We start from the raw sequence: 11,249 nt of genomic DNA, 5'->3' as shown, positions 1-11,249 counted from the left end.
AACTTTTTGAAGCCTTGTGTCATCTTACACTGTTTATATTCAACTCAATCTCTACCAATAATCATTTTTCTTTTTATTCTGCATTAGCGATAAATTGTTAATACTCTTTCAAAATGTTTTTCTTTAAGAGGATCCATTTTTGAAGAATTGCATACAGTATGAGTAATGTGATTGTAAAGTATTTTGAATATTAAACAGAACTAATACAATCCATCAATTTCAATTTTTTTCTCTGTTATATAGTTTAAAATGTTCAAGTATCCAATAAAGATATATAAAAAATAGATTAAATATATCTCAGCTATGAAAAAAATAAAATGTTCAAATAAATAGACATAAGATTATTTTCTTAGAATCAGGAAAAAAATCAGAATAAAAACCCATGTAGTTATATGTAGATTACTTCTCTGTATCTGAATTTCCAGAATACCCTTACCTAATTAAGTTCTATTTTTTAATGGTCAGTTTATCAGCTCACATGCTAAGAGGCCTCAGTAGAACATTACAGGTGGTAAGAATAGCTTAAAATAATGTAGCCTGCCTATAGTCAGATTGACAGAAATAGAGTTGTTAATGACATCTGGGTTCCAAACCATCAGAACTATTTACTTAGAAGACTTTGAGGGCTTCAAAAAGCTGAAAAGTTTTCCATATTGCAAAACAAAAGGGGTCTAAATCTTTGTATCCTGTCTAAGCTAGTTCATGGACTATTTTAAAAAAATACTTTTAGCCTTCAGCAGAGAGCAATGATTGATACTTTGATCACTAAGCATGTAACAGGTGATACCAAGGAAAAGACATTTATTTTACACTTACTATGTCTTGGTACTCAGTAATTCTCTATGCATTATTTCACATAAAGAATGTTCACAAGGGGGCTTCCCTGGTGGCACAGTGGTTGAGGGTCCACCTGCCAATGCGGGGACACAGGTTCAAGCCCTGGTCCGGGAGGATCCCGCGTGCCACAGAGTGGCTAAGCCCGAGCGCCACAGCTGCTGAGCCTGGGCTCTAGAACCGGCGCGCCTGGAGCCCATGCTCCACAAGGGGAGAGGCCACCGCGTTGAGAAGCCCACGCACCGCAGCGAGGAGTGGCCCCTGCTTACTGCACCTGGGGAGGGCCCACATGCAGCAATAAAGACCCAACTCAGCCAAAAATAAATAAATGAATAAATTTATTTTAAAAAAGAAAAAGAATGTTCACAAGGACCCTGTGGGGCACACTGATGACCAGCAGTCATTACTGAGCATCTTCTTAGTATGTGTCACGCAAGACAGACACAGCTCCTGCCCTCTTCCTGTTTATAAGATGAGGAAATCCATCCTTCTACCCCATTCTTTCCTCTCTTAGATTTTGGCTTGCTATGACGATATGCATATATGTCTTAACTGGCAGTCTCAGGAATTACCAAAATGTCATTTGATTTTTGCCCATTCATGTCATTTCAAAATTTTAGTTTTCTCTACTAAGACATCATGTACTATGGAGAGGGGTGGAAGGGTAGTCATTGTAGGGCGGTTCAGAGGCTTTCATTTTTAATTAGATAGCAATTAACAACTCTTTACATCTAAATTGTCTCCCAGATCTAATTCACTGAACCTGACATAATTCAGTTGCTCTTCTTAATCAGTAATTATGTCAATAAAAAGTGAAAAAATGTAATAGAACATCATTTGCCCAGGCAAATATGCAGAAACAAATCTAAAATTGAAACATATTTTATTCTGTGATAATCTCAACATGACATATATTTAGTTGAACAAAAGAAAAAAAATAGATTAGGGCATGTAAGGGAAAGGGAGGAGAGTAAAGAAAAATGCTGGGAAAAAAACCCAAACAACCTCATGGCTAAATCTTGAAATGCAAAATATGAAAAAGCAAAAATCCAAGTTATCGATCCTTTGTCCCAATAGACTTTCTTTCCTCCTCTTTCATAGTTGAAGATTATTTAGTTTCCTGGAAGTTTGAGATAGCAATGACATAAATAAGCTGGGAGCAAACAATAATAATAGTTCTATGTTTGGCTGAGGGCCATCCTATTGAAGTAGTATTGGGAGTACAGTTCTTTTCCGAAAACAACCACTCATCTGCTACCATAGGCAGTGTCAGCCAGTCTCTCACCCACTAAGTCTGTGTCTTTAGTCTCCAACTCATGGTGGACTTCTTAAATTCCCTCTTACCTCCATCCCACTCCCTGACTAGGCTGGATGTTGGTAGGAATATCCCTGTCCTGCTTATGAAGTGTGTATGTTATAGTAGTAGTCTGGGGAAACCTTAGGCAAGGGAAAATGCTATAGTCCTTCTCTAATTTTCTCCAACAAAATACCCTCTCCAAGTGTTCACTGAACTCTTGGCCGCTCTAAATTTTTTCAGAGGTGGGTAGTGGGAAGTCAGCTAAGAATTACTAAATCAATTATTAGCCTTCTCCTTTGTATGTCCTAGTCAGGTGGTATATCAGTAAGGGTTCATCCAGGAAGGAAGAACCATATGGGACATGGGATTATTATAAGAATTATACTTTACACCAGAGGTCAACAAACTTTCTGTAAGAAACCAGGGAGTAAATATTTTTGGCTTTGTGTGCCAAAAGTTCTCTGTAATAAACTACTCAACTCTGTTGTATAGTACAAAACAGCTGTAGACAATACATAAACAAACAAGCATAGCTATGTTCTGATAGAACTTTATCTTTTTTAAAAAAAAAAAAAGGAAGTAGTAGTTTGCGCATCCCTGCTGTCTGCTCCTGACTCCTTCTAGTGTATTTTTTATTTCAATTATTGTATTCTTCATCTCTGGTTGCTCTTTATATTTTCTAACTCTTTGTTTAAAACTTCTGCTCTGTGCATCCATTCTCTTGAGTTCTTTCATCATCTTTACGATCCTTTTACTCTGAACTCTTTGTCAGGTAGATTGCCTATCTCCACTTCACTTAGTTCTTCTAGGGTGTTATCTTGTTCCTTCGTCTGGAACATGTTCCTCTGCTGCATCATTTTGTCTAAGTCGCTATTGGTATTTTTATGTGTGTGGTAGGTTAGTTACATTTCTCGACCTTGGAGAAGTGGCCTTCTGTAGGAGGCATTTTATGCATCCCGGCAGTGTACACCCCTCTCATCACCCAAACTATATGCTCTATTGGTTCCCCCTAAGAGGGCTTCTTGGGTCCTTCTGTCATGGCCGTCCAACTATGTGGGCAGCCTGGACAGCTTGGTTGGCCCCTTTGCCTGGTTGGTTGCCAGGTCCTGCCTTGTGCAGATGCTGGCTTCTCATTAGCGGGGCCTGGTCATGAAGCAGCTGACTACAGAACCCCGGCGGGCCCCAGGGCTAGTGCTGGCTCGCTGGTGGGCAGTCAGGATCCAGAAGACTCTGGGGCTGTTGCCCACCACCACCACTAGTGGGTGAAGCCAGATCCTGGGGTTAGTAGTCTCCAGATCTGGTGTCACATTGCTGGGGCCGGGGGGTAGTTCCTGACACAATTGGGTTTGGGGTCCGGGGTGTCCCGAGGCTTCTGTTGGCCTGCTAGTGGGCATGGCTGGGTCCCAGGTGGTCCCAGGGTAGGGTCTGGTCTGCTGTGGGCAGGCTGGGCCCAGAGACTGCAGGATTGTGGTTTTCATGGGCCTGGTGTCTGCCCCTGGTGGGTGAAGCTAGTTAAGAGGCTCTTGCAGGCCTCCAGGAGGGCAGGATGGGTGCCTGACCACCGGTGGGTGGAGCTGTGTCTTGGCACTCAGGTGTGCAGGGCCTTGTGTAGAGGCTTGTCTAGAGACTTCTGTGGGTTCAGAAAGTCTTTAGGCAGCCAGTCTGCTCATGGATGGGGCTGTGTCCCTGCCTAGTCAGTTATTTGGCCTGAGGCGTCCCAGCAGTGACACCTGCAGGCTGTTGGGTGGGACCAGGTGTTAGTGCTAATGAGCCAGAGGGCGGATCTCACCAGGCGCCTGAAAGCAGCGTCTTCCGGCTTCCACAGGATAGAAGGAGTTTTTGAGTGTGGCTGCCAGTAGGCTCGAGTCTGTGTCCCCAGCGTGAGCTACAGCCACCCCCAGCCTCTCCAGGAGACTCTCCAAGACCAGCAGGTAGGTCTGGCCAAGGCTCCTATCAAATTAGTGCTTTAGTTCTCGTGAGGTGCGTGTGAGGTTTCGTGTGCATCCTTTAAGAGCGGAGTCTCTTTTCCCCCCGGGTCCTGTGGGGCTCCTGAAATTAAGCCCCGCTGGCCTTCAAAGCCAAACGCTCCGGGGGCTTGTCTTCCTGGTGCAGGACCCCTGGGCTGGGGAGCCCAGCTTGGGGCTCAGAACTCTCACTCCTGCGGAAGAACCTCTGCAGTATAATTATTCTCCAGTTTGTGCGTCGCCCACCATGGGGTGTGGGACTTGATTGTATTGCGAGTCTGCCTGGCTCGTTGTGGTTCCTTCCTGTTGTGTTTAGTTGTAGACGTTTTCTGGTAGATTTTGGTCTTTTTCATAGATGGTGGTTTTGCAGATAGTTGTGATCTTTGGTGTGCTTGTGAAAGCAGGTGAGCTGAGGGTCTTTCTACTCCACTGTCTTTTGGCCTTATCTACATCAGTGTGGTTTTAATTTCCATTTCCCTAATGGTAATGGTGAGCATATTTCCATGTGTCTGTTATATCGTCAGTGAGTGTTTGCTTAAATCTTTTGCCAAGCTTTCACTGGGTTTATTTTCTTAACGTTGAATTTTGAGAGATTTTTATATATTCTATATACAAGTCATTTATCAGATGTGTGGTTTGCAAATATTTTCTCCTAATCTGTCCTTCACCAGTTTTCTCCAATAAAATACCCTCTCCAAGTGTTCACTGCAATTTTGGCCTGTCTAAATTTTTTCAGAGGCGGGTAGTGGGAGGTCAACTAAGAATTACTAAATCAATTATTAGCCTTCTCCTTTATATGCCCTGGTCAGGTGGTATATCAGTAAAGGTTCAGTCAGGCTTTTGAAGAGTTGAAGTTCGTAACTTTTATGAAGTCCAGTTTATGAATTTTATCTTTTCTTAACCAAGGTCACAAATATTTCCTCCTATTTTCTTCTAGATGTTTTTATACTGTTGAAGTTTTACATTTAGGTCTCTGATCCATTTTGAGTTAATTTTTGTACCAATACCACATTGCCTTTATGAATGTAGCTGTATATCAATAGGAAGCCTTAGCATCAAGTAGAGTGATTTCTTCTACTTTCTTCTTTTCAGAGTTGTTTTAGCCATTCAAGGCCCTGTGCCTTTCTGTATAAAGTTTAGAATAACCTTGCCTATGTCCACACAAAAAAATCTTGTGTGGATTTTAATAGAAATGAGATAAATATATAGATCAATTTGGGGATAGACGTGGAGATCAATGGAACAAAATAGAGAACCCAGAAGGAAACCCACACAAACATACCCAACTGTTTTTTGCCAAATGTGCAAAAGCAAATCAATAGAATTATGCTGAGTGGAAAAGATCAATCTCGAAGTTTTTTATACTATATGGTTCATTTATATAACATAGAGATCACAAAATTCTAGAAGTGGGGAACAGATCAGTGGTTGCCAGGGCTTAAGGAAGTTGGAGAGAGGAGGTGGTTATTGCTATAAAAGGGTAGCATGAGGGATCCTTGAGCTGGAACTCTTCTGTATCTTGATTGTCATGGTGGTCAAACAAATCTGCACATGGTATAAAATTGCCCAGAACTAAAGACAAACACACATAAGAGTATATAAGACTTGGCAAAATCCGAGTAAGGTCAATGAATTGTATCAATGTCAAACTCCTGGCTGTAGTAGTATACTATAGTTACGTAAGACGTTACCATGTTGGGAAACTTGGTCAATGGTAACATGGGATCTCTCTGTGTTATTTCTTACAACTGTATGTGAATCTGCAGTTATCTGAAACTAAAATGTTTAAAAAAAGAGGATGGAGGAGAAATGGTTTGGTCTTACTTACCTTTGTTTCTTTAGATCCTAGTGAAAAAAATATATTGTATGCTTTCAAATACTGCTGTTTGGATGATAGTCTTTGTTAGTGGTATTATGCATGCAAATCCTCACTCTAAAATAAAACATGTAGCCAGATACTCAACATAATCAACTTTTATTACAAATTAGCTGCAATGAAGAAATAGAAAGCATGATTTTTAAAATTATATTTTAGTGATGGGTAAGACAGTCTATTACTGAAGAACTCCAAAACATTTAAAACATGATAATTTATGCCTGATAAACTATGACATGTCTTATGAAGCAAACATGAAGAGGTAACGCATCAACTATACATTATAAGGAATCAGATACCATTATTTTCCTAATTTATACGTGCTTTTTATTTTTAATATAAGAATGGTTCTATCAAAAAGAAGAGGAAATGTCACCAAGATACCACCCCAATACATACAAACAACATAAATGACCTTTAAAATCTCTATATGGAGATGGAAAACTAAACTTAATTTACACTCACTTCATCTGAGTGAGATATCTTCTGCGGCAAATCTATTTTTTATAAGAATACGTCAGTTAATACTGGCTCCCTAGGAGCTAAGCTGTGTGAAAGAACTGCCATAGCCAAACAGGCAAATGGAATGAAGTGAAAATTAAAGCCTGGAAGGTTTGCCGTAGAAATCAGACACATCTGTGCTAAGAGATTTGATGGTTCCAGATGAAGCTCTTATCTGAGCCGTGAGTGCCTTCAGGTGAGGGTTTTAAGTGGCTGCCTGGCAAGCTCTGTAACACTTCCATTTTTAGTGTTAAAAACTGGCAAAATGAACAACATTTAGGGATGCTAATTAATATTCTGCCTCTTTTTAAAAGAACTTCATTTACCCCAGGACTAAAATCCTGGATGGAATATAAATTTTGTGTTCCCCTCATTAATCTGGAAAGAGAGAAGCAAGGGACCTCAGTTATGTGAGTGTGGTGAGTAGTAGAGTGGTTGAATGTTCCTTCTCTTTATATTTAATTCTACATTTTATTACAGTTAGCAGTTACTTTTCCATTTGCCTGGTCTCTCACAGCCCCTGGAAGAGGTAGTAGGAGTGCTCAAAGTATTCCCACAGTATGTTGTATAGGGACAAAATTTTTTTCTAATGTAGTTTATGCCCGCAAACAGAAAAATGTAATAAATGTATCATGTCACATACATGGGTTACAGTGGTGAAAGCCTGGAAGAAAGGAACTCAGGAAAGGAGTATTTTTATTTTATTTTATTTTATTTTAAAATTGTTACTGGAGTATAGTTGATTTAGGAAAGGAGTATTTTTAAATAGCTTGAATGTGAGGATAAATATAGGGGTAGAAGATGGAAACCTAGCACATATACAGAAGATATTATTTTAATAAAGCATTTTATTTTACATACCTGGGCAAGTCATTACTAGATACTTGGGGGTGGGGAGAACATTTTCTCATTTTGAAGAAAATATAAGATTACATTTAGATCATTTATTACTTTGCAATTGAAAGGGCAGTATTTTACTCTTTCTTAGAAATTCTGTTTGCTATAGGCAGCATCATTAAGCATTTAAAATATGTTTTGTTGACCATGCATACTGCTGCTTCTGTTACCTTTTATGATTACATTATAGATCTGTGGTCTAGGAGTGCAGCAAAAATGATGAGTGATCTTTCGGGATGATTATCTCATGGACTCTCCCTCTTACTTAGATACATTAGGTTAAAATGACTCACAAGCTTGCCTATCTATCTAGCACTCACTCATCATTTTTCCTGAAGAAGAATAATACTGTCTTTCGTCCATAGTGGCGCCTACCTCCACTCTACAATGAATCTGTACTTGCTAAGGTCACCTCCTAACGGTCAAAGCCAATGACTTCTTTTCAGTCTGAATCTTGACCTCTTGTCTGTTCTAACACATTTGATGGTTAATATTCATTTTGCAGGTACATGCTTGTTAGGGGAGTAGTTTGCATGCAGGTTTCTTAAGATGAGATGTAAATGAATGCATAAAATCAATTTTTTTAGACTATAACAATTTAGTTATAAGAGAGAAAATAATGAGCTTTTCCCAAATATCAAAAATACAAAATATGATATCTCACCCAACTCTCTTTCCTCTTGCAATGAATCCTTTCAGAGTAATTTTTCCTATGACATAGACCAAATTAGGTTATTTCATTTTTTTTTTTTTTTTTTTTGCGGTACGCGGGACTCGCACTGTTGTGGCCTCTCCCGTTGCGGAGCACAGGCTCCGGACGCACAGGCTCAGCGGCCATGGCTCACGGGCCCAGCCGCGCCACGGCATGTGGGATCTTCCCGGACTGGGGTACGAACCCGTGTCCCCTGCATCGGCAGGCGGACTCTCAACCACTGTGCCACCAGGGAAGCCTAGGTTATTTCATTCGTTAACACAAAAATGGATTAGTGATAAACTATTAGAAAAAGGCTCCACAGAGTAGCATTTGATGACTTGTTGCATTCGGCATTTACCTATCTTTCTAGACTTAACTGCCCAGCACTTATGCCCTCCGGCCTCAGTGACCCTTTTGCTCTTTCCCAAACACATAAAGTACTTCATTCCTCCCTGCCTTGGCTATCTGCTCTCTGCTTTTTCAGGCCACACTCCTTTTCTTACAGCCCAAAATCCTACTCAACTGTCAAAATTTAATGAAATGTCAGTTCCTGCATGTCTTTTTGATTTTTACAGTTAATTATACTCTTCTCCATGAACCTGTAGCCTCTGCTGGGTGAGATTACCAAACAGTGTTTACATTCATTGCATTCAAGTTTGTTTCTTAAACATGTTAGTGTATGAGAAACACCGGGGCCTGAAGGGGTGGGTTCCTGAAAAAATACAAATTATTAGAGAAGTAACCTCAGATCTGTTGAATCATAATTTCTGTGGATGATGTTCAGAATTATGTTTTTCCCTCATTGAGTTTCAACATTATTTGCTTCTGATATTTTACTGTAGGTACTGCATAAAAATAACAGAAAGAAAAGAAGAAAACCTTTCCGATGCATCCTAAGATTTCATCAATATTCTCATTTATTCCTGAAATATTTTAATTTTTGTTCACAAGCATATTTAATTATTATAAGTTTACAATATCATTGATACGTTTTATATTCTGTGCTCTGATTTATGACTTGGATATTTTCCATGTTGCTACAGTGTTTTCTCCTTTAATTCTCCCTTCCCATTTCTCACTCCCTCAATCATTATTACATGATGTATCGATATAAGGCTACTATGCATCATTCCACACCATTCTCCATCTTCGATTCTGTCGTAACGTGTATTTTTTTAATACATATTTTAGAATAGTTTTAGATTTACAGAAAAAATTTAGAGGATAGTACAGAGTTCCCATATACTCCAAACTCAGTTTTCCTTAGTATCAATATTTTGTATTAGTATGGTACATTTGTTAAAATTACTGAACAAATACTAATGCATTATTATTAACTAATTCACATTTCCTTAGTTTTTACCTAATGTCCTTTTCTGTTCCAGAATCCCATTCACAATACCACAATACATTTAGCTGTCACACCTCCTTAGGCTCCTCTTGGATGTGACAGTTTTTCACACTCTCATTGTTTTTAATAACCTTGACAGTTTTGAAGAGTATTGGTCATGCATTTTGTAGAATGTCCCTCAAAATGACATTTATCTCATGTTTTTCTCATGATTACATGGAGGGACCACAGAAACAAAGTGTCATTCACATCATATCAAGGGTATCTATTATTAGTAGGACTATCAGTTTTGACATTGACTTTAATCTCCTGACTGAAGTGTTTGTCAGGTTTCTTCACCATAAAGTTGCTTTTTCCCCCACTATTCCGTATTGTATTCTTTGGAAGGACGTTACTATGCATAGCCCACACTATGCATAATAGGGCTCCAGCTCCTTGAAGATAAAGTAGCCAGCTATATAAATTATTTGGAATTCTTCATGAGAGAGTTGTCTCTTCTTTACCATTTCTGTATTCAGTTATTTGTTTATGTCAAGATGGACTCATGAATATCTATCTTATACTTTGGGTTATCATTCAGTACTTGCTCGTTTATTTTGTTGCTCAGATTGTTTCAGCTTTGGTTATTGGGAGCTCTTGAAGTTGTTTCCTTTAACATACACCCTGACCTTTTTTTCTGGGGTGGGGGGAGAGGACATTTACTTACTTTCTGGCACAATGAGATGCTTCAGGTTCACGTTGTGAATTCCTTGCCCCAATCCCATGATCAGCCTTTTTTCTAAGGAGCCCTGATCATTGGAGAATGGTTTTAGAAACTAAGATCTAGGTCCAGGTGTGTTCATTGCTACTGGGGAAAGGGAAAGAACAGATCATTGCTTCTGATAGCTTCTGTCAGCCGTCTTAGCTGACAGAGCAAGGAAATACAGACATGTACACTAACTCCTGTATATACACACACATCTACGAATATTTCTATATGTAACCATGTTTATCTGTATTAACCTAAATGTGAGTTCATACTGGTATCTCCGGCTCTAATTCATTACCATATGCATCATTGTAGCCTTCTCCCCATGTTTGTCTGTAATCTCTTACTTCTAAGTATTTTTGAATCATTCATTTAAATGTACCATTGTAATCTTTTTTGCAGCTAGCTTTTTTTGCCTTTAAAATAGTTCTTAAAACTATTTCAGTTGAACTGAAATTAGTTCTAAATTGTATTTTGATACAAACTCTTTCATGTTACAGATACACTCCAAGAGGAGATACCCCTGAGATGTGCTTAAAAATGAGTGATTTATGGCATATGTTACTAGAAAATGTAGGAGTTAGTTTTATTCAGTAGTTTAGCATCAAGAAGAAACTAGTTTGTTTCTGTCTGTCTACACTTGTCTTCCATCATGTTTACTTACTCTAAAGATGACTACCTTTCATGTTTCCAGCGTGGCTCTCAGTTACTCCCGAGACCACATAATCCTCATCCCCATCCAGGAAGAAAGAATTTGTCAGAAGCATCTTCTAAAAAAGAGGCAGAAAACTTCTTTCCCAGAAGACCCCAGGAAAACTCAATTAGTCTCATTGATTTGAATCAGTAACACCACCGTCCTTGAACTAATTATTGTGGTCAGGTGATGATACTGCACTGATTAGCTGAGGTTGCACTTATATGGTAAACACTAGCTACATGTTACTATTTAAATTTAAATTACAGTTAAATAATTTAATTTTCATAGTCACACTGCCACATTTTGAGTACTCAGTAGCCTACTAGCTTCTGGCTACTATATTGCACATTTCCATCAATGCAGAAAGTTCTATTTCATAACACTAACATG

This window comes from Tursiops truncatus, chromosome 5, assembly GCF_011762595.2.
Source record: "Tursiops truncatus isolate mTurTru1 chromosome 5, mTurTru1.mat.Y, whole genome shotgun sequence".
Classification (NCBI taxonomy): Eukaryota; Metazoa; Chordata; class Mammalia; order Artiodactyla; family Delphinidae; genus Tursiops; species Tursiops truncatus.
This window is presented reverse-complemented; position numbering follows the sequence as displayed.